This window comes from Macadamia integrifolia, chromosome 9, assembly GCF_013358625.1.
Source record: "Macadamia integrifolia cultivar HAES 741 chromosome 9, SCU_Mint_v3, whole genome shotgun sequence".
NCBI lineage: Eukaryota > Viridiplantae > Streptophyta > Magnoliopsida > Proteales > Proteaceae > Macadamia > Macadamia integrifolia.
This window is the reverse complement of record NC_056565.1, coordinates 12,353,771-12,375,918: the sequence shown is the minus strand read 5'-3', so window position 1 is coordinate 12,375,918 and position 22,148 is coordinate 12,353,771. Positions and strand designations below refer to the sequence as shown.

The window sequence follows — 22,148 nt, the reverse complement described above, 5'->3', positions numbered from 1 at the left end:
TAATATCTCTCCCAACATGTCCATTCAACTCACATCCAATAATAATCGATTCATCCTTATTAAGACTATGTATTAAATTATACATGTGGTTTCAAAATTGCTGCTTAATACTTTCATCCAATCCTACTTGGGGTGCATAAGCATAGATAACATTAACAACCTCTTTCTCCAGCCCTAGTTTGATGGAAATGATCCTATCTCTCATTCTTTTGACTTCCATTACATCATTCTTCGGATCTTTATCCACTATAATGCCTAACACAACTTCTATTACTTTGATCTCCCGCATACCAAATTTTGAAGTCATCTAACGCCTTAGATTTGTTACCTTTTCATCTAGTCTCTTGAATACAAGCAATATTAATTTTTCTTCTCCTCATAACATCAACTAGCTCCAAGCTCTTCCCCCGTAAGGATCCAATGTTCTAGGATGCTAATCTTATCTTACGTTTCTGGGCTGGGAACTTTCCTCTCACATGTCCTTGACTACTTATCACCGAACTCAGGCGTCGATACAGTGCGTTGCTTGCGAGGGACACCCTAGGAGGATGAGGCTGAAAAGGCATTAAATCACAAGAGTAAAAAGAGGTCATAAAACAAAAGGATCCATGCAAAGGAGAATGGCGATAAATATTACAGTGCCAGCTACCTATCTGACGGCCTACCATCGGAAAATAGAACAGTAATAGATAAGTATATAAAGAAGAGCAGAGATAAAAAGAACTTAAAGCATGGTAACACTTTTCACATAAAGTAAAGGTGCACACTCAAGTAGCATAAAGTACAGGGATAGTAAAGCAATGCAATAATCCAAACAAATACAAATGTTCAGGTTTCCAAGTTTATCAGCCAAAGGAATAGATATAAAGGCAGTAAGTTCGATGCAACACCTAGGGGTGCAGTGCAAGGAGGAATGCAAGTAATGGTGGTTAAGTACACGAGGGTATTAAATAAATTAGTGATTGTAGGAATCAAGCAGCTAGTACAAGATGAGAAATAAAATATACCCAAACTACAGCAGAGCTTTCACAACAATAAGCTACAAAAATATGCACAAGTAGACATGTAAAACCGGGATCTATCAAAATGAGCTAAAGCGTAACAGGGGATGATAGCAAAATCAGCTATAGGTAAATAGATAAACACCTGAAACTAGGCAAATAAAGAGGAGATTGTAGGAGGTGTCCCTTACAACCTAGGGCACTCCAATTCCGTGGTGTTCAACGTTGTGCAAGGGTAGCAATACCAATGAGATGACGTAAAAATGTCGATCAACGCCCTATTGGAGTGACCAAAGATTGATGTTATGTGTTAGTGGCGGCGATGGTGAGGCGGTACCAGGTCAGAGCTTTTTTTTTTTCCAGGTTCGGTAGGTTGTCAAGAGTACGTGGGGAGAGAGGATGGGAGAGAGGAAAGAGGGAGCAGAGGAGGGGAGAGGAGAGATGGGATTGCCCTGTTAGCTTTAGGTTGTTTGGTGTAGATGGGGAGAGAGGTCAAAGGGAGCAGGGGAGGGTATTGCTCAGTTAGGACACTAGAAGGGGAGTAGAGAGAGAATCGGGGAGGGAGAGAATTGTAGTGGAGTGAGGTGAGGGGCAACAAGAGTATCTACCTAGGTAAGGGAGTGAGGGTAGTGAAGGTCGTGTGATGGGGAGCAAGAATCGACCGTGGTGGAGGGACTGTGGAGTAGAGAGAGCCAAGGGCAGAGAGAGTCAAAAAGAAGGGGAATAAATAGATTAGGCGAGCAGCGTGCGAGATCAGGGTAGGCAGAATTGTGGGGGGAAGAGAAAAAATTGGGATAAGGAGGAGTAGAGTAGGTAAATTAAGGCAGAGATAAAAGTCGGGGTATAAAGGCAAAGCGAAAGGATTGTTGGGGGAGGAGAGAAATCTAGGAGAAGATTACGTTTTAGGGTTGAAGGTTTGAGATAGGGGAGCAAGAGAAGTAGGGAGATTGAAGATCAAGGAAGAGGGGTCGCGATAGGATTTGGAGAGCAAGAGGTTGAAAGAAGAAGAAAGGGAGAGCATAGGTTGGGGTATACTTACCTGGTGTGGTTCTGCCCTAGCCCACCTGCTGCCGGAGATGGGGGTGGGGATGTAGTGTCGATCAGCGTAACGTGAGCGTGAGAGAGTCGTTAGCTTGAGACTTGAGAGTGTCCCCCCTTGGATTAACATGCATCAACTTTGAGACACATCTCGATCATATGGCTTATTGCTTTAGATTTTTACGTATGCATTTTCAACGACTAAACCGATGCTACTCTAAAACACCTAAGGGTCAACTGTCAACAAACTTTGTAGACCTTCACCCAAAGTATAATTTTCAACCATATATATATATATATAAGAGAAATAAATACGACTTAAATTTCTTAAACTAATACACAATAATGTGGATAACATGCGTGTAATATTAATTGGACCCCATAATGTGACACCGAAAAATATGGCAAGTATCAGACCCACTTGAAAATCGGTTAGGTGTTCCCTCCAAGAATAAGACAAGTACCAGGGGGTTTGGGAGATCGGTGAGGGTATGCAAATTTTAGTCCCACATCACCTAAGGAGAGATTACTGAGCTAGTTGATAACCTTAGCCTCCTTAACATTGTACAATGTTTTAAAGCCTTGAAGCCCATGGGCCAAAGAGGACAATATTGTGCGAAGTTTAATGGGGCTGGGGTGTTACAAATGGTATTTGAACAGACCCTCACAGTGTGTGGGGCCACAGTAGGGATGTCTAAAGGGGAGAAGATTGTGACACCCAAGAATGTAAGTACCAGACCCACCTGGGAGATTGGTGAGATGTCTCCACTAAAAATACAATAAGTACTAGGGGATTTGGGAGGTCAATGAGGGTGTGTAAACTTTAGTCCCACATCGCCTAGGGGGAGATTACTGGGCTAGTTGATAACCTCTAGCCTCCTTAACATGGTACAATGCTTTTTAAAGCCTTAAGGCCCATGGGTCAAAGAGGACAATATTGTGAAAAGGTTAATGGGGCCGGGGTGTTACACATAAAGCTTCCACAAGAGAAATTTTGGGTGGTCAATTGAAGCTTTCCTCTTGCATAAAGTGGTTTCCCCACCCCCCATATATCTAAGTTGAACCGAAAAAGTAGTATTGTCAATGCGAACATTATGTTTTCAACTAGTCTACCCTTCCCATAAAAATAAGGAAAATGAAGCCTAACTCTCCCCATTTCATCCAAAAGAAAATTCTTTATATATTAATATGGGGGAGAGCACTCTGTTCAACGGAGCAAACAAATCAATTATTGGGGAGTAAGTTGAGTCAATAACCTAGGGGGTTGAATAGGTTATGCTAGTGGATTTAAAACCTTTCCGATTTAAGGTTCCCAAATGTGATTGTAAATTAAAGCCGTAGAGTAGAAAAATAGACACAATCATACAACACCAAGGTTTATAGTGGTTCAACTCAATCCGATTCTAGTCCACTCCCTACAAGTTCCACTTGTAAGGTATTCCACTAGCTATTCCCTTTTAGAACAGTAGGCAGGGAGAAAAACCTTTACAAACTCTTTTAAGGATAAAAGTATCCATACAATCTCTTTACAGGATGAAAGGGTCTTTTACAAATCTTTTGAGGATAAGAGAGTCCTTACAAATTTTTTGAGGATAAGAGAATCCTTACACAAATCTAAGTACAATCTAGACTAATGTGAACTGAAATTAAAGAGTGGAATAAGAAAAGAGTCACCTCTTGTGTGGTGCAATGATGAATGCAAGAATGAGTAAGAAGCACATTTCTATAGTTTTCACTAGACTTGATAAATCAATACTAAAGGTGGAAGACTTTGAGTAGACTTTTGAGTTTCACTTGTAATAATGGAGTTGACCAATAGCTCAAGAATTGTGTAAATTTATTTCACTTCCAAATGCTCTTGAAAAGTTGCTCTAATGCTTGGTATTGATTGTTAATTAACTAAGAGCGTTAGTGGTATTTATAGGTGAGATTGGGGGACAAAAATAGGCAAGAAATCTCCCTCAAACGGTCACTTATTGGATCTACAGGTCGACCGCCATCGATAGCCGATCGACCTCCAAAAAAAGCCATTACCAAAAAGCCGTTGGAGCCAGTTGTAAACCAGCCGGTCTTGTACCGGTCGACTGGACAGGTGCCAGTCGACCGTCCGTAGGCTCGGTCACTCTCATTTTTGTTAGGGTTTGGAAAAACTGAGCTTTCATCAATATTTGGGCCGTAACTTTCTTGTTTGACATCAGATTGGCCCGATTCCAAGTGCGTTGGATTCGAAATTCGAATCTCTACAACTTTCATGAAGAGACCATCACCTACCTAATTTTAAGTTACCCAAAATTCCCTTGAGTATGATCATTGTTGTTTTCTCAGAAATTTTCTGAGTCATGTTATTCCTAACATGTCCCTAACAACTTAATTAGTCATAGGTACATCCTAAGGTCATTCTAAGGTGCATGAGTGCAATGCATGATGTGTGAGTGCACATTTACAAATTCATGAAGCAATTACATAATAAGGATTTAATCTATCTTGGAAAAGCTTCTTCGATATTCTTCATGTTGGTCTTGCGACACTTGACACTTTTCTTTCTTCTATCAAAGCTTCAAGAGGTCCTTGACTTAGGCATGTTCTTCATGTCTTGATGTGACTTCTATTATTGATACTTGACCACGTGGCACTCAACAACTTATAGTTAAATTCATTATTTGTTTCTTATCATCTGAACCATATTAGGAGTATGAGCATATCCCCAACATTGAGGGTATTTCAAACGCACTTAGTCCAATAGTAGGAAGTATTTGGCCATCGATAGCTTCCGAGCATATTTGGTTGGCGTAGAAAAAAAAAAAAACAATTCTTATTAATATACAGAAAAAAAAAAAAAATCCTCAAACAGGCAATGTAGGGATGATTTCCCACACCCTCATATTTTGACCATGTGGGTGCTACACTAACGCCTCTCTCCTCTATGACCACGCTGTTGGAAAAACAGTTTCCCATGTCATAATTATTGTGGTGTGAGAGACTCCACCACACGAGCGATGTGGGAAATTCTTGCCCTTAATGTTTATTTTATTTTAAACTTAGTTTTCAATACCATTCCCAAAATTGCTAGGATGTCATTTAGGAAATTGGTTTCCATAAGTGTTTCCCTTCTAAAGACACATGTCTTGAAGGAATGTGCTTTCTCCATCATTTTCAAAGGACAAGATCAATCATAATCTACTATCCTAGATTTAGTATCTTTCTTTCTATAGTTTCTTTTTTTTGGTGGGGTGGTGGGCGAGATCTTTAGACTAGATGAGGAACGGGAGGTCTCGAAACCTCCTGGGAGCATGACTCTGCATTCTGCACTACCCTCAAGCCAACTGCTAGCAGCTGTAGTATCTTTCTATTTAATGCATTGCTATCTTTCTTTTGGCATTATACAGTGAATCTTTTTTTTTTTTCTCTTTGGTAAATATATTGTAAATTAATAAATTTTTGGTGATGTGTTAATGAGCTGTCAATTTCATTAGTAAAAGCCATCTGTTAACAGCTGTACCTCTAGCATCTTTCTATTTAATGCATTGCCGTCTTTGGCCTTATACATTGAATCTACTTTTTTTCTCTTTGGTAAATAAATTGTAAATCAATTAATTCGTGGTGAGGTTCAATGAGCTGTCAATTTCATTACTAAGTCTATTGCCAGAGCACAGTTCCTCAAGCCAGCTGCTAACAGCTGTGCCTCTAGCATCTTTTTATTTAATGAGCTGTCAATTTCATTATTAAATGTATTGACAGAGCACTCTTCTTTGTTTAATTATAAAATAGTATAGAGTTTCAACACTTGTTTCTCTACTATCCATTTTTTACTAAGCACCTTGACGGAGTCATCCATGGATGCCCTTCCTTCACCTGCATCTACTGTCTGTCAATACTTTAGACTTCAATGAAAATTTCTTTCCCATGAGGTTCCTTTGCTAGGTAACTTTTTTCCAAAATTAAATATTAGTATTGTTTGTTTTCAACTATAATTTTTCCTGTTTTTGATAATGTTAGAACTTAGAATTATTGAACTATCAATATCATGTGTAAAAGCCTATTTCATTTACAAAATCAACTGAACGTAGATAGTAGTTAGAAATTAATGTATAGAAGGTGGTGGATATTGCCTATTAGTTTGTTAAATTCTATTTCAATTTAGGTAACTCTTTTTGTTAGTTAGTCACATTCCCTATTTAGTTATGTGACAATTTTATAGCAGTACGGATTACTTCATTATTGTTTGTGCAATGAATGTCTTTTCCGGCGGTAAGAGAAAACGTAAGGAAATAAAGAATCTATTACTAAAAGAAATAGAAAAATGTGACAAAAACATCAAAAGGAGTGGATTTAATATATAGTAAGTATGGTAGATATATCAAGCACATTGATGGAGTCCCCTTTGTGATTCCCTTGCTTCTCCTTCAACCGTCTCTTAATGATTTAGATTTCAATGAAGAATTATTTCCCATGAGGTTCCTTGGGTAGGTAAATTTTTATGTTTGAATTATTTGTCTTCAGCCCTAGTTCTCTCTGTTTCTAATCATATTAAAATGTTCTACGCTTGAATATCGTATGTGTAAATGCATTTGTCATTTTACAAATCAACAAAATGCAGATGATATGTAGGAATTATTTTATGGAAGGGGGTGAATATTACGTATCAGTTGTTAAATTCTATTTCGGTTTAAGTAGATATTTTGTTAGCTAGATACATTCCCTCCTTAGTTATATAGCGCTTTTAAAGCGATACTGATTATTTCATTGTTTTTTCTTCAATGAGTATCTTTATGGCGATAAAAGAAAACGTAATAAAAGAAATAATGCCTTACTAAAAGAAACAGGAATATATGAAAGAAACACCAAAAGAGTGAATGCACTATGTACTAAATTATAGTAAACAAAATCTTGTGCAGAAGTTTATTTATTTTAAGGGAAAAGAACCCCTGCCTGTTTGGTGTTGCCTACACCCAGACATAGGCGGCGCAAAAATGCCACGCTTCCCCCCCCCCCAAGTGGATTGAAGATGCTACCACAAGCCGGTGTAGGCAACACTAAACTGAAAAGGTTCTTTACCCCTTATTTTAAATATGGACAAGATCAAATAGATATAGATGAAAACTAGGTATTATTTACTCGGTATCTTCTGTGCAAGTATTTATAAATATATTCTCTCTTCTTACTTACTTTTTTTTCTTTATTGAAAGAAATTCACTAAACTACTAATTAAAAAAAAAAAAAAAAAGGTAAAAAAAGAAAGCTACAGTGATATTAAAGTGATTGGTAATAAAAAGCGAAGGCATCTAGCTAAGGAAGAGATATTTTTAAATTAGGTAAAAATAGCCACATGATGGGCAGCATCCATGACCTTCTTCCAACTAAAAGAATTAGAAAATTATAGAAGATACCAAGAAAAATGAATCTGGCCCACCACTAATATGATAAAATTCGATGAGTATTTTTTATTACTTCAACAACCTCCAAATCATTCACGAAAACAACCAAATAATCTTATCCCAACTCTTTCGCTTGAAGCAGAACAATTATAATGCAAAGTTTTCCACATTTTAGTATCTTTGAAGGTTCCCCCTCCTCCACGCCATTTCTCCCTTTTGCACATAATAGAACCTTGACAGAGTTGCAATAATGAGATCATAAGCACTACCATTATAAGAAAAGTATTGATGGTTTTGTCAACTCCCAACTTAATATTCTACTAAAATGTTCTTACTTAATGCTATTAAATAAAAAAATAAAATACTGAGAACAAACCACCCAAGATACCATCCTTGCTAGGAATTGTTCCTTGCTTCGTGAATAGTTTGACAAGGGTGAAGAATAAAGCTGCTAATTTTCAGTAGATTAATTCCATTTGATGGATAAAATCTAATTTTCATCATTCCACTCCAGTTTTTAATCATTATTGAGACAAACTATGTTGTTTTACCATAAGGATAACAAGATGAAGTATGCTAAATAGTTTCACTGTAACTACCACAAATAAGACATGAAGTGCCAAAACTAGACAAAATGTGGGAAGCAGTTGATATAATCAGAATGCACCAACCATTTTCTTTCTTTTCAAGCTAAAATATTAAGGGAGTGTTTTCTGTTCAGGAGTGTAGGGGTTGCGCCCAGACACAGAGGAGGGTGAAATGACCGCCTCACCCCCCAACCCCCATGAAAGGTAGAAATATCCACCCTGTTGATTCTTCCAGGTGTGCTCCCATTGGCCCCCGCGTTGGTGCACCCAGACAGAAAACATTCTACCAAATATAAATTACAGGAACATAGGACATAAGCAATTTTTTGATAATTACTATATTCATTCACTAAGACTCCTTATCCTTTTAATATTCCAACATTCCTATAGGGTTATGATTTCTTAAAAAAAATACTAAATTGGTCCACTTTTATATCTACTCCTTCCATTTAAGAATAATTTCTATTATAGAAATGACAAGCTAAAAGATCACCTTATTATCGTCAAAATTCTATCTTATATATCAGCCTTATCTTCCACAGTTCTACTCTCATGATTCATCAACAAATTAGGCTTAGAAATTCCTTTAAGAACCAAGATCTACTTATACTATCCATACTCTTCAAAGAAAGGAGGAAGGATTTAACACCCCCCCCCCAAACCTCCAACAGAAAGGAAGGACAAATTTCATCTTTAATTATTTTTATAGCTCCAAACTTCTAATCAATGAGAATCCTTAACAAGTATTTTACAGCAATGGAAAATCATTGTCATAAACATTTCTAACTTTGAATCAACCCTTAACAGTCAGTTTACCAATCTGGTGAATTACAAAATAATCTTATTGGTCCCACTAGTATTTTCTATTAAATTTGGCAAACTCATGAGTAGCGTAAAAAAATATTTATTAGAGAAGACAAATCACAAGTAGCGTCTATTAAGGTAAAAATAGATTAAACAGGGATAGTTCTTGTTGCTTTAGACGTGAGACTTCCATAGAGACTTAAACCTTTTCTCCACCTTGTCAATAAAGGATCAAAGATTCGTTTACCTTAGACTTCCCTTATTCGTTTACCTTAGACTTTCCTTCTCATTGTTATTGAGATTGATTTGCATTTTTTATTCTTTGCAGCACCTTTCTTCTGTTTTTTTTTTCTTTTGTCTTTAAATAACTAATATATATATATATATATATATATTAAGTCAAAAAATATTGATTGAATATATTTACCTATAAATAAGCTTCGGCATGCCGAAACTATGACAAGTTTCTTTGATCGTGTAGTTATTTATAGATGTATCACATTATATAATGCATCATGACCTAAGTAATATCTACCGAGGCCAAAAATTGGCCTACCAAGTAGCCTGGCTTAAGGCCTAGCCTGTTGTAAGAATGGCATATCAGCCCATGGTTGGTGTACTTTAGAGGTAGGCCTGAATTTAGTAGGACAAAATGAGGCATGAAAAGCTATGCTTGAAACTAGTAGCTTCCACGGCTCATCATAGGCCATTACTTTCTGGGTTCAATTCATGCCTAGGCCTGTTAGGAGACAACATGCCTCAAGATGAGTTTGGGTTAGCCCATGAACATCACGATCTAAACATGTAAAATCAAATGTTTCACTTCATCCTAATAATGTTATATAAGGCTGAGCTGTGTTGTTGTTGTTGATGGCATTTAATTATCATCCTAATCTAGTGTATAGTTTTCTCGTAGATTGTTGTCTTTCTTATTTAACATATTTCATTGTGGACTTTCCCTAAAGCATGAATTTACCAGAACATTGCAAATGTTTGACAATAGAGGAGATGGAAGATCACTATTTCCAAAGGCTTGAGACACATGAAGCAAAATATGGAAGGCTATACTATCGGATCAATGATTTACCAGGTATGTTACATGAGGCATCAATCTTTGCTGTATTTACTTGAAGGGTCGATGAGAAGAGAAGGTAGAGAAAGAGAGTAAAGTTACATACCAAAACTTCACTTAAAACTCTTATTCCTTCGTTCAAATCGATAGGTGTGAATGTTTACATATTAAAGACTTAAAATATAATAGTAATCAAATCAGGCCTTTGTCAATTTATTGTCAAAATGGAATTTGAAACCATCATATAGAATCCAAGTTATGACTTGGCTATCTTAGATCCCGATAACATTTATTACAACAACTAACATTTTGTTTTCAGTCTAGAAAAAAATTAATAGATTTTCATTGAAATGGTGGGTGGTCCACACATTTCAATAAGACAGTTGATGTGGGATTTTCAAAGAATGGGAGGGGCCTAAAGCCACCAAACCAGAGAGATACATAACATCAAGAGATCCCAAGGATATGGGCTTCTCTAACAAATAAATGGGGTTCACAATAGAAAGAAACTGAAACAAAAGAAGAATTACAGAAAGACAAGACATCACTAAACAAAGATTGCAGAAACCAAACTTGGAGCAACATGAGGCAGCTGAAGAGGTCCAATCAAGCTTTGACAGTCTGTACAAATATCCACAAACCTAACAGTGCAACTTCGCGCCAATAACAAATTATAGCTTACAATTTGGCAGCCTTAGCTGATGGAATGTAAAATCTAGAAATTTGGCTGTCAAAAATTGAACTTTTGGCTTCTTCACAATCACCAACAAAAACCCAATTGTGCTGAAGTTTCTTTGCTAAATGCACCAGCTGAAACAATTAAATAAGAACCTGATGTAGGAAACTGAGTTGTGGCTGAGACTGAGGAGTCAGGAAGAGGATAAGAATCAGACCTTGCACTCCTAAACTCCCTTGGTTGAGTATCTGTCTCTATTAGTAAATCAATTGATTGGATTTGGTTGATTCCGCTTAAATATGACCAAATTCTTGTACTTCCATGTAATCTACAACAAAGAAATTTAAGATGAGTCCAGTGACACCCAATTGGATTGATCACCCACTTCGTAAAAACTTATTGAATCACGACTGAATCATGGAAAAAATTAATTAAAATTTACAAAAAGATGAAAAATTCAAAAATTCCTCACTGATTTAAATGACGAGTAATTAATCTACCAACATGGTCCTTCATAAGCCTTATAATCCGGCCCATGGTTGTGTTATTTGGACTAGATTTAATTCGTTTAGGTTTGGGTCTTCAAAGCCTATCAAACCTCTCCAATTAAAGGGCCACAACATCATAGTAGTACCCAAATCTTTCTCAAAAGAACCAGAGAATGGAAAAGATTTCTAGAGTGTGAATGGGTCTCTAATTAGTGAGAATCAATGAAATATGACACCTTTAACTTCCATTATGTGGTCATTTTTATTTTTTTTTAACAAATAATTCATTACCAAAAGCAAAGAAAAAGGGGGAATATACAAGCCCGAGGGAAAAATAGGAAAAAAGGAGCCACGACAAGGGCGGCAAAATCCTAGGGGGTAGAAGAGATGAGAGGGGAATACCCCAAGAGACAACTATAAGCATGTTCCTTGGGGTGTAGAAAACCGGACGGTGGGGGAGCAGCCAAATTTAAAACCAACCTCAAAGGAGATGGCTTTCCAAATTTTGTCAAAAGAGCAAGAGTTGGAAGTCCATCTACAATCTAAAGGAGTGCTCATTAGTATTTATTATTTTAATGATCTAAAATCTAAGGAGCTCTTCTTTCTTCTCACTTTGTTTGACTTTTCTTATGTGTTCTTTTTCACATTTCTTTTCATGATCGTCTCTCTTGCTATATCTTGATGCAAGTTGAAATTTCTTTTCCTTTCTTGTTTGTTCTAGAAGATCAGGGGGAGATTCATATAGAACCATCAATCAAAGGTTAGTATTAGTTTGGTCTTTTTTTTTTTTTTTTTTGTATATTTGCTAGATTTCCTATTATTTATTTTTAAATGCTGAGTAGTACTAGACTTAATGTAATAGTAGTTGTCATTTTATAGTTATATTGTCAAAGGTTATGCTATCCTTCCCATTCTTTTATATATATATATATATATATATTTTTTTTTTCCCAATGTTCTTTGTCTTTAAGAGAGATTACAAATTATTGGACAAGAAAGTCCATAGAGACCACATCATAAGATTGATCTTTAAATTATTTCATCTCCTCAACTGTATGATTCTTTAGGCCATTTTATTTTGGTTAATTGGAAAGTTATGTGCCATTTTTAAAGAATTGTAGGCCGCATATCTGAATCCTAACAACGACAACAATGGGCAGGGGAGTGGGAAGGATTAATTGTGGCAATGGAAATAGATGTGAATGCTGCAATGCAAAGCTGCTTCAAGGGAATTACAGGTTCTGCTCTGTAACCTGCAAGAGCTTTATCGTCAGCCTATCAAATGGAGATGATCAGAATCGCAATAGCAGTGACAACATTACACAGACTGACAGTTCCGAAAGACGCAAAGACAATTATCTTTCAGCCATGACTGCGGATATGAAAACTAATCACCTGCCTTCAAGGAAGAGGAAAGAAAATCCTAAAAGGTCCCCTTTGTTCTGACCCCATGAATGGTTTGGCATGTGCTGCACAAAGATTATCTTTAAAGAGACCAATAAGGTAGACTTCAGCCACTTCCTTCAAACCCAATACTGCATGGCGTTGGACACGTAGATCTCAATTAATTTCTTGATCAGAAGCTCTTTTAGTATTTGCAAATTTCATGGTCAGGATCAGCTTGAGTGGTATCTGTGAGGTTTCTTAACTCCTCCAGCGTGGGGACTAACTGGTAGTGAGTAGATTTGTTGCAACCAATCCACCTGTGAATTTTTGAGCCGTTTGTTTGGTTCTAGCCACCTATACAAGAAGTGTAAGTTTGGAACAGTTCTTAATAGAATTGCTGGTTTTCTTCCATCAATGTCCATTTCATTTTTATTTTACTACCATTGAATCATTTGTACTATTTATAATTTCTCCTTATGTTTAATTTTTCTCATGTATTAGGGATCTCCGCTCTGCCAATCAGATACCAGTAAATAATCTCAGCCTTGAACATATCACATCCAAGATGGCTCTTGTTCCTTTTCCAATCTGATCTCAGGTACTATTTTAGTTGTTCTTTACTTTGCATAATCATTTTATGTGTGATAGATTATTCCAAGGTTAGACCTTAAATTGTCGCAATTAAGGAAAGAACTAGACATTCTGCTCATAAAGATGTCACATTATATGTTCTAAAAATGTGATTCTGAAATATAAATGTGAGTATATATAATTTAATACCTTAGTGCATGCAAGGGTCATATATTCAATAGTAAAAATTCAATTTGGGATCATCCTCACCAACAAATGGGACTATGCCTAATCCTTCAAAAACCGTAACTTCTGAAACCAATACTTTACCACCCTGAATGCGTCCTATGGGAAATAAATTTGCTTGGTCTCACAATTTCGAAGCAGATACGGAATCATCATGTAATCTTCTTCATCAGTCTCCGTTCAAAGGGGAGGAGACCTATTGGTTTTTTAAATGCTTATTCAAACAGAAATTAGTGGCACACTCTCTGGCCACTATTAATGTTGGTTATTACTCTGATCAGAAAACTACACAGCACTTCACCCTCCAAAGCTTCACTTGAGCTGCTTGCATGAAAGGATCTTATTAGCAGGGGCTCTCCTACCCTCAATATAAAAAGGGGTCTTAAATAAACAGGCCCTTACTCTGGAGGGTACATAACATTCACCAAATAAGAGCCATCAGAATCGAGTCCAGTTTTCACTATGAAACAACATGCTTCAGCATGTTAATTCTACTTCCTCCAAAATTCCAGATTGAAGAGTGATTGGAGCATTGGCCAGCCATTTTTCTTTATAATTAAATATAATTTCCTGTCTTTTTTATTGTTATTTTTTTCTATCCTGTGTTTCCTTTTTTTTGTCAATTGAATTCTGTTGGTTTTGCTCAATATCGTCTAACCTCTCAATTGTTTCTGAATCAAAGGAAATGTGTTTACCTCTTCAGGTTATGGCTCTGTTTGTTTGGTATATAATAGTCAGAGGAACAAATTTTATTGGAAAATCAAAGTTTCCTGGGATCACCACGGAAGAGCTAAAAGGTTTCACTGGATAGATCATTGCAAAACTTCTGCTGTCTCATACTAGAGACTTTGTGTAGTACATCAGAATCATTAGGCCTCTGGCTTTAGCTGGAATTAATAGTGAAGCCATCAATTCCTTTCTGGAGCCCAGGAGAGGCGTCTATAATAGCAACAACAACGCTGCACCTAACAACAAAGAACGGGTCGCATTAACTTGCAGGCTCATGAACTCCGCTACAATTTCCCTCATCTCACTTCATCTCGACAGGATAAAAGTGATGTAGATCGTTCTCGGCATTGTCAAGACTCAAGCGCTTCCCCAAGGTCGACCCTTCCAAGGCCATTTCCTTATCAGAAGACTTTCTCTGGTCTCCTTTCTATTGTGTTTCTGATATGCTAGCCTGTGTTGGCATACAATTGCTCTCTGTATTTCCACTGTCAACCTCTCTTATTAATGTGGAACCTTTGAGAATTTGATGTTTTTAGATTCTTAAAAATGCTCATGTTTGTAGATTGATTCTTTTCAGTTTCACGACAAGAACTTTAGCATTACACACAGTTCGACTAAGAAATCTCTTCTTTTTCTTTAATATATTTATGTGATGGATTAATTTCAGAAGATGTTAGCTTTAATGACTGGCTGCATACTTACCTTGAGCTTGTGGAGGCTGTTGTAGTGGAGGTAGTACCTTTGGTAATGGGGATTCCCTTTTTATAGGGTTGCTAGAGAATTAGGAGCATCATATCATAGCTTGTGCTCAGTATTATTTTGGTATTACAATAGATTTCTCTTTGCATGGTTATCTGGCTTTGTTGTTTGGATTGATCCTCAATTCATAAAAGGAATTAATAGTCCTCCAAACATTGGATGAAAAGATTGGATAATGAATACCTTATTATGACAAGAATCATTCAAAATTCATCTTTAACAAGTGATTCAGACGTCACTGGAAGTTTGTTACATTCTAAGGACAGAAGAGCAACAGTTCCTTCACTCTCCAAAAGCAAAAACTGGCATTACCATAAGTTTGTATGCAGAAAAGCTCTAGACCTGATGGGTTTTTAAGTATCTTTCAAGTATTAATTTGCCTTGGTTCAATTGCAGGATATTTGTTGGAACTGTCCAGCATAAGTTACCAACCACCTCCCAGCCTGGCTTACATTTCAGTTGCCTCTTCTTGCTTCAGTTTTTGCACAATTTCACGTATCTCAGGATTGAAGAAATGGCCACAAACATGACTCCTCTCTTCAGCCTGTATTTCTTTAGTGGCTCTTGGATATGGATTTGGTGGTGGCTTCTTTCCTCGAAGACATGCAATTTACTTCAGCTGTTTACATATCTGATTCTTTCAGCTCAAGCACTCGCCAACCAGGGACGGGGGTGGGAGGAGGGGATCAAAGCCACAAAAGGTGTTAGATGATAACCGTTTTAGATATGCCACACTAGTCATACCGAACAAATTTTTTTGTCATTACCATTTTAACTAACTATTTGAACTGTACCCCTAAAAGACTGATAAAAGAGTGTTAAAAGATATCAATAGCTGACCAATAGCTATGGTTTTTTTTTTTTCTTCGGATAAATGACGGTTTAATTTTGGTCTGGCCTGATATGTAAAAAAAAAAATTCCCAAATCAGACCAAACTGGCCATTTGACATCCCTACATCCAAGTTAGGAGCGACTAACAATCTTATCAATTGATTTCATATCTTTTTTCTTATAAAAGAAAAGTAATCTATTGACATGTTAATTAGTAGGTTGCAAGTAAACCACTGATTTATGGATATGATTAGCTCCTTTTTCAGATATTAATGAACTCTTTTTTAATAGATAATCATATTTTAGAATGCTAGCTGTAAGATTTTGAGATTTTGAATTCTGTTTTAGGTATTAAAATGTACATTTAACTGTTACCAGAAAAAAAAAAAAAAAAAAAAAAAAAAATGCATTTAACGAATGATGGTGAGCAAAGTTTACACATTCCATGTAGACTTTGTCAATGCTAACTAATCACTATTTCTCCTACGTAATTTATATGGGAAAGTTCTTACCAAAAAAAAAAAAAAAATTTATATGGAAAAGGATTTCTACAGTCCTTGCAAAGAGGCTTCTCTACATGGTCTAGTCTTTTTCAATCATGTGCAGAGTGTTTTTTTTTTTTTTTTTTTTTTTTTTTTTTAAATAAATTTCTGTTGGTTGGAAAATTCCCCTTGCATTAACATGCAGAACTTTAGCCACATCTCGATTATATATACATTCCCAACAACTAGACTGATGCTACTCTAAAACACCCAAAATTCAAAGATCAATAAAATTTAAGACATTCACACACACAAGACTTATATTTCCCAAACGGATACACAAAATGTGCAGAATGTATCTATAATATTAATTGAATGCCGTAAAGTTTCCACAAGGGAGATTTTGGGTGGTCAATAGAAGCCTCTCATACAAAGGGGCCACGAAGATTTTTTGTTTTTTGTGTCTATGTGTGTGTGTGTGTGTGTGTGAATTCATATTTCTAAACTAAATCGAAAAACATAGTATTGCCAATGTGAGCATTATGTTTTCAGCTAGTCTAACATTCCATAAAGATTAAGGAAAGTGAAGCCTAGCTCTCCTCACTATTTCCCAAAAAAAAATCTTTATATATAAATATGGGGAGGGTACTCTTGTCAACGAAGCACAAAAATCAATGATTGAGGGGGAATGTGAAGGGTATTTCAGACATATTTTGTCCAATAAAGGGGAGTATTTGGTCATCGATTGCTCCCAAGCATATCTAGTTTGTGGAGCAAAAAAAAAAACCTATAAATATAGGGAAGAAAAAATCCTCACACAAGCAATGTAGGGAATGATTTCTCACACCCTTACCATTATGTGTGCTACACTGACACTCTCCTCTATGACCATGTGGGACCTTGTTGGTAAAACAGTTTCCTATGTCTGGATTAGTGTGGTGTCAGAGATTTCCCGCACAAGAGTAACATGGGAAACTCTTGCCATGATATTAATTTCTATTTAAATTTATTTTCAGTACCATTCCTAAAATTACTAGAACGTTGTTTAGGAAAATGGTTTTCCTAACTTTTCCTTTCTAAGGACACATGTTTTGAGGGAAGGTGCTTTCTCTCTCATCCTTTTCAAAGGACAAGATTAATCACGATTTTTCAAGGATTTAGGGCTTTTTTTTTTTTTGTGAGAGATCCTAGACTAGAGGTGAACAAGATGATTCAAACTAGAAACAACCTAGAAGTTAAGCTTACTACACAACATCCTCAAGCTAGCTGTTAACAATTGCACCTCGATCTACTATCCTTACTAACTGTTAACAGTTGTACCTCAATCTGCTATCTCATACAACTGTAAGTATCTCGAACTACTATCTTTGCCAACTGTTAATAGTTGTACCTTGATCTATTATCTTTTTCAAATTGTTCACAGTTGTATCTCAATTTATTATCTTTAGCCAACTATTAACAATCGTACATCAATCTTTTGTCAACTATTCACAGCTGTCCTCGATCTATTATCATTCTTTTGGCGCAGGAAAGGGAAACTATTTTTTCCTTTTTTTTTTTTTTCTCTTTGAGAAATATATAGTAAAATCCCTAATTTGTGCTGATTTATCAATATGTTGTCAATTTCCTTAAATGTTATTTCTTTTTTTTTTCTCTCTCTCTCTCTCTTTGAGAAACATATAGTAAAATCCCTGAATTTGTGGTGATTTATCAATATGTTGTCAATTTCCTTAAATGTTATTAATTGAGCAGTGAGCACTCTTCTTTTTTTTTTTTTTTTTTAAGATTGAGCACTCTTCTTTGTTTATTTATAAATAGCATAGGGTTTCAACACATGTTTCTCCACTATCAACTTTTTTATCAACCACCTTGACAAAGTCCTCTATGGGTGCCTTTCCTTCTCTTGCATTGAGTGTCTGCCAATGTTTTAGATTTCAATGAATAGTTCATTTCCATGAGGTTCCTTTCTTAGGTAAATTTTCTATTCTAAATTTGATATTTATATTATTTGTGTTCAACTATAATTTTTCCTATTTGTATTAACTTCAACAAGACATAATGGATAGTTACGAATTAATGTATCAAAGGTGGTGGATGTGTGTCAATCAATTGGTTGAATTCTATTTCAATATAGGTAATTTTTTTTTGTTAGCTAGACGTATTCCCTACTTATTTATATGACGCTTTTATAGCGGTACACGTTGTTTCATTATTGTTTATTCAATGAGCATTTTTTATGGCGATAAGAGAAAAGATCATTAAATATTTTTAAATTATATAGATATACCAGGAACCTTGGTGGAGTCCTCTATATGGTTCCCTTGCTTCTCTATCAATCATTTCTTAATTATTTAGAGTTCAATGAAGAATTCTTTTCCGTAAGGTGCCCTTAGGTAGGTAATTTTCTTTTATCAAAAAATTGATATTTGTATTATCTGTGTTCAACCCTAAAACATGTAATGTCAAATGGAACACTTGAGGCTATTAATGATATATATGGCATGCATTTAACTATCATCCTAATCTAGTGTATATATAGTTGGTACTTGATTATCTATAATTTCACCTATGAATTGCTAGTAGATCATTACTTTATTATTAAACATGTTTCATTGTGGACTTTCCTTAAAGGATGAATTTATCAAAAGATTGCAAATGTTTTACAAGAGAGCAAATGGAAGATCACCATTTACAGAGGCTTGATATATATGAAGCAAAATATAGAAGGCTATACTATCGGATCAATGATTTACCAGGTATGTTAAATGACGTATCAATCTTTAATTTATTTTCTTGAAGAGTCAATGAGAAGACAAGGTAGGAAAAGAGAGTAATGATGCATACCATAACTTCATTTAAAACTTTTATTACTTCATTCAAATCGATATGTGACAGTTTTTACATATTAAAAATCTATGATGTTTTTAATGATCAAAAATCTAAGAAGCTCTACTTTCTTCTTACTTTGTTTGACTTTTATTAGAATCTCTACTTTCTTCTTACTTTGTTCGACTTTTATTACGTGTTCTTTCTTACGTTCTTGGCATGATAATCATCTTTCTAGCTATATCTAGATGCAAGTTGACATTTCCTTTCATGTTTATAACAGGAAAACCAGTGGGGATTTATAAAAATTGAACCATCAACCAAAAAAGTTAGTATTCAACTTTTTTTTTCTTTTTAATTTATTTAAATGCTAAGTGGTACTTGGCTTGATGAAATGGAAGTTGTCATTTTATAGTTATGCTGCCAGAAGATTGAGATGAGAAGGATAGACAGATAATCTTGCTCGGCATGTAACATTTTCCAAGCGTCGCTCTGGGCTATTTAAAAAGGCCAGCGAGCACTAGACCTATTGTGGTTCCGAGGTGGCCATCCGCATTTTTCTTCTAGGCAAGCAATAGGTTGGATGAGTTTTACCCAAATCCCTAACAAGTCTCTCAAGGAAACAACCCAGAGAAGGCAGAAGCATACCGACCATTTAATCCTAAGAAGGAGAAGAAAAAGAGTGAGGAAATGCAAAAGAGGGTGGATAGGTGACAACCATGGCACCTCAATTTTATGGAGTTTTTCACTACTAAAGAGCTGAAATGGTTTCAAATAAGAATCAGTGGCCTATGGTTCTAGCTGGAATATATCAGTGGGTTTCCCAAGAGAGGTGTCTATTACAACGACAACAGTAACACTGCATCTAACAATGAAGAACAGGTCCCATTCACTGGCAGGCTCATGAACTCTCCTACGATTTCAGAAGACTTCATTTCTGGTCTCCTTAGTTTGTGTTTCTGATTTGTTAGCTTGTGTTGCCATATTATGATGGCAAAATATCTGAAAAGGCACATTAACAATGTAAAAGATGGTTATGTCAAAATCTATTGAGAGCAGTTTTTTTACTGTCCCATTTAATTTTTGAACGGTTTTAAACATGCCTTACTGAATCGGAAAAAATATATATATATATTATAAGATAAGGGACTGTTAAAAGATATTGATAGCAAACCCATAGCTGTGGGTTTTGGTTTGGCTTTTGTTAACTGAACATCCTATTGGTCGATTTTAGTCTGACAAGATATATAATGATTGATAAAATTCAATCAAAATTGGATTGAACCGACCACTTGACACCCCTGGATTCAAGTTAGATGCTACTTATAATCTTATCAATTGGTTTCATATATATTACTAAGAAAAAAAAAAAAAGTAAAATAGAGTTTCATATCTTTTTCTTATAAATGGAAATAAGCCACTAGCCAGATCCTCTCCAATTCCCTCAAGGTGCAATTAGGTGCAATTCCCCTCTAATTTGGCGATAAATGTCCTTGCTGACTTGAGATCAAGTGAGAGAAAACTGAGGACATCATGGGTCTGAATATGCAAACTTGGTCAGGATCACCTTGAGTGGTATTTGTGAGGTTTCTTAACTTCTCCAGCTATGGGGACTAACTTTTGGACTGCTCTGGTGGTGAGTAGTTCTGTTGCAACCAATCCAACTGTGAATTTTGAGCAGTTTGCTTGGTTCAAGCCATCCATACAAGAGGAGTAAGTTCAGAACAGTTCTTTACTTTGCATAATCATTTTATGTGTGATAGATTGTTCCAAGGTTAGACCTTAAATTGTTGCAATTAAGGATAGAACTGGACATTCTGTTCATAAAGATGTCACATTATATATTTTAAGAATGTGATTCTGAAATATATAACTTATGCCCAGTATTGTTTTGGTATATGGTTATTTGGATTGATCCTCAATACATAAGGAATCAATAGTCCTCCAAACATTGGATGATGAATCACTTGGTGTGACAAGAATCATTCAAAATTCATCTTTAACAAGTGATTCAGATTCTTAGAAGTTACTGGAAGTTTGTATCATTTTACTTGAGGACAGAAGAGCAACAGTTCAACTGTTTATATATCTGCTTCTTTTAGCTCAAGCACTCGCGGACCAGAGACGGGTGGGAGGGGGATCAAAGCCACAAAAGCTGTTAGATAATAACTGTTTTAGATATGCCATGGTAGTCATACTGAACAAATTTTTTTGTCATTCCCATTTTAACTAACTATATGAACTGTACCCCTAAAAGACTGATAAGAGAGTATTAAAAGATATCAATAGCAGACCAATAGCTATAGGTTTCAGTTTGGCTTTTGCGGACTAAACATCTTAATGGACCAAAAAAAAAAAATTTCTTTTTTTTGGATGAATGGCGGTTCAATTTTGGTCTGGCCTGATATGTAAGAAAAAAAATCTCAAATTGGACCAAACTGACCATTTGACACCCCTACATCCAATTTAGGAGCTACTTACATTCTTATCAATTGATTTCATATTTTTTTTCTTATAAAAGAAAAGTAATCTATTGACATCCTAATTAGTAGGTTGCTAAGTAAATCATTGGTTTATAGATATTAATTAGCTCCTTTTTCAGATATTGATGAACTCTTTCTTAATAGAAAATCATATTTTGGAATGCTAGGTGTAAGGTTTTGAGATTTTGAACTCTTTTTTAGGTATTAAAATATACATTTAATTCTTACCAGAAAAAAAAAATCTACATTTAATGAATAATGGTGCGCAAAGTTTTCTTACACATTCCATGTAGACATTGTCAATGCTAACTCACTATTTCTCCTATGTAATTTATATGGGAAAAGTTCTTACCAAAAAAAAAAATTATATGGAAGAGGATTTCTACAGTCCTTTCGAAGAGGCTTCTCTATATGGTCTAGTGTTTTTCAGTCATGTGAAGGGTTTTTTATATTTTATTTTTTTAATAAAATTGTTGTTGGTTGGAAAATTCCCCTTGCATTAACATGCATAACTTTAGCCACATCTCGATTATATAGCATATTGTATTAGTTTTTTATGTATACGTTCCCAACAACTAAACTGATGCTACTCTAAACGCCCAAAATTGAAAAATCAATAAAATTTAAGACATTCACACACACATGACTTAAATTTCCCAAACTGATACACAATAATGTCATAATGTATCTATAGTATTAATTGAATGCCATAAAGTTTCCACAAGGGAGATTTTAGGTGTTTAATAGAAGACTCTCATACAAAGGGGGCCATGAAGGGTTTTTTTTTTTTTTTT

General features: G+C 35.5%; 1 long non-coding RNA gene across 8 annotated transcripts in view; it reads left to right on the top strand.

The window, feature by feature from the left end:
• The window catches only part of LOC122089095, a 36,871-nt gene extending 22,259 nt beyond the window's left edge, over positions 1–14,612 (top strand). Inside the window, exons 1-6 of one of the 8 annotated variants that reach the window (XR_006143220.1) lie at positions 2,711–5,960; positions 9,771–9,895; positions 11,763–11,801; positions 12,202–12,794; positions 12,929–13,025; positions 13,947–14,612. This is a non-coding gene — a long non-coding RNA (uncharacterized LOC122089095). Of the gene's footprint in view, positions 1–2,710; positions 5,961–9,770; positions 9,896–11,762; positions 11,802–12,201; positions 12,795–12,928; positions 13,026–13,946 lie in introns of those variants that run through there. The other 7 variants (XR_006143224.1, XR_006143221.1, XR_006143223.1 and 4 more) reach the window with 7 other exon arrangements.
• Positions 14,613–22,148: the final 7,536 nt, after the last annotated feature.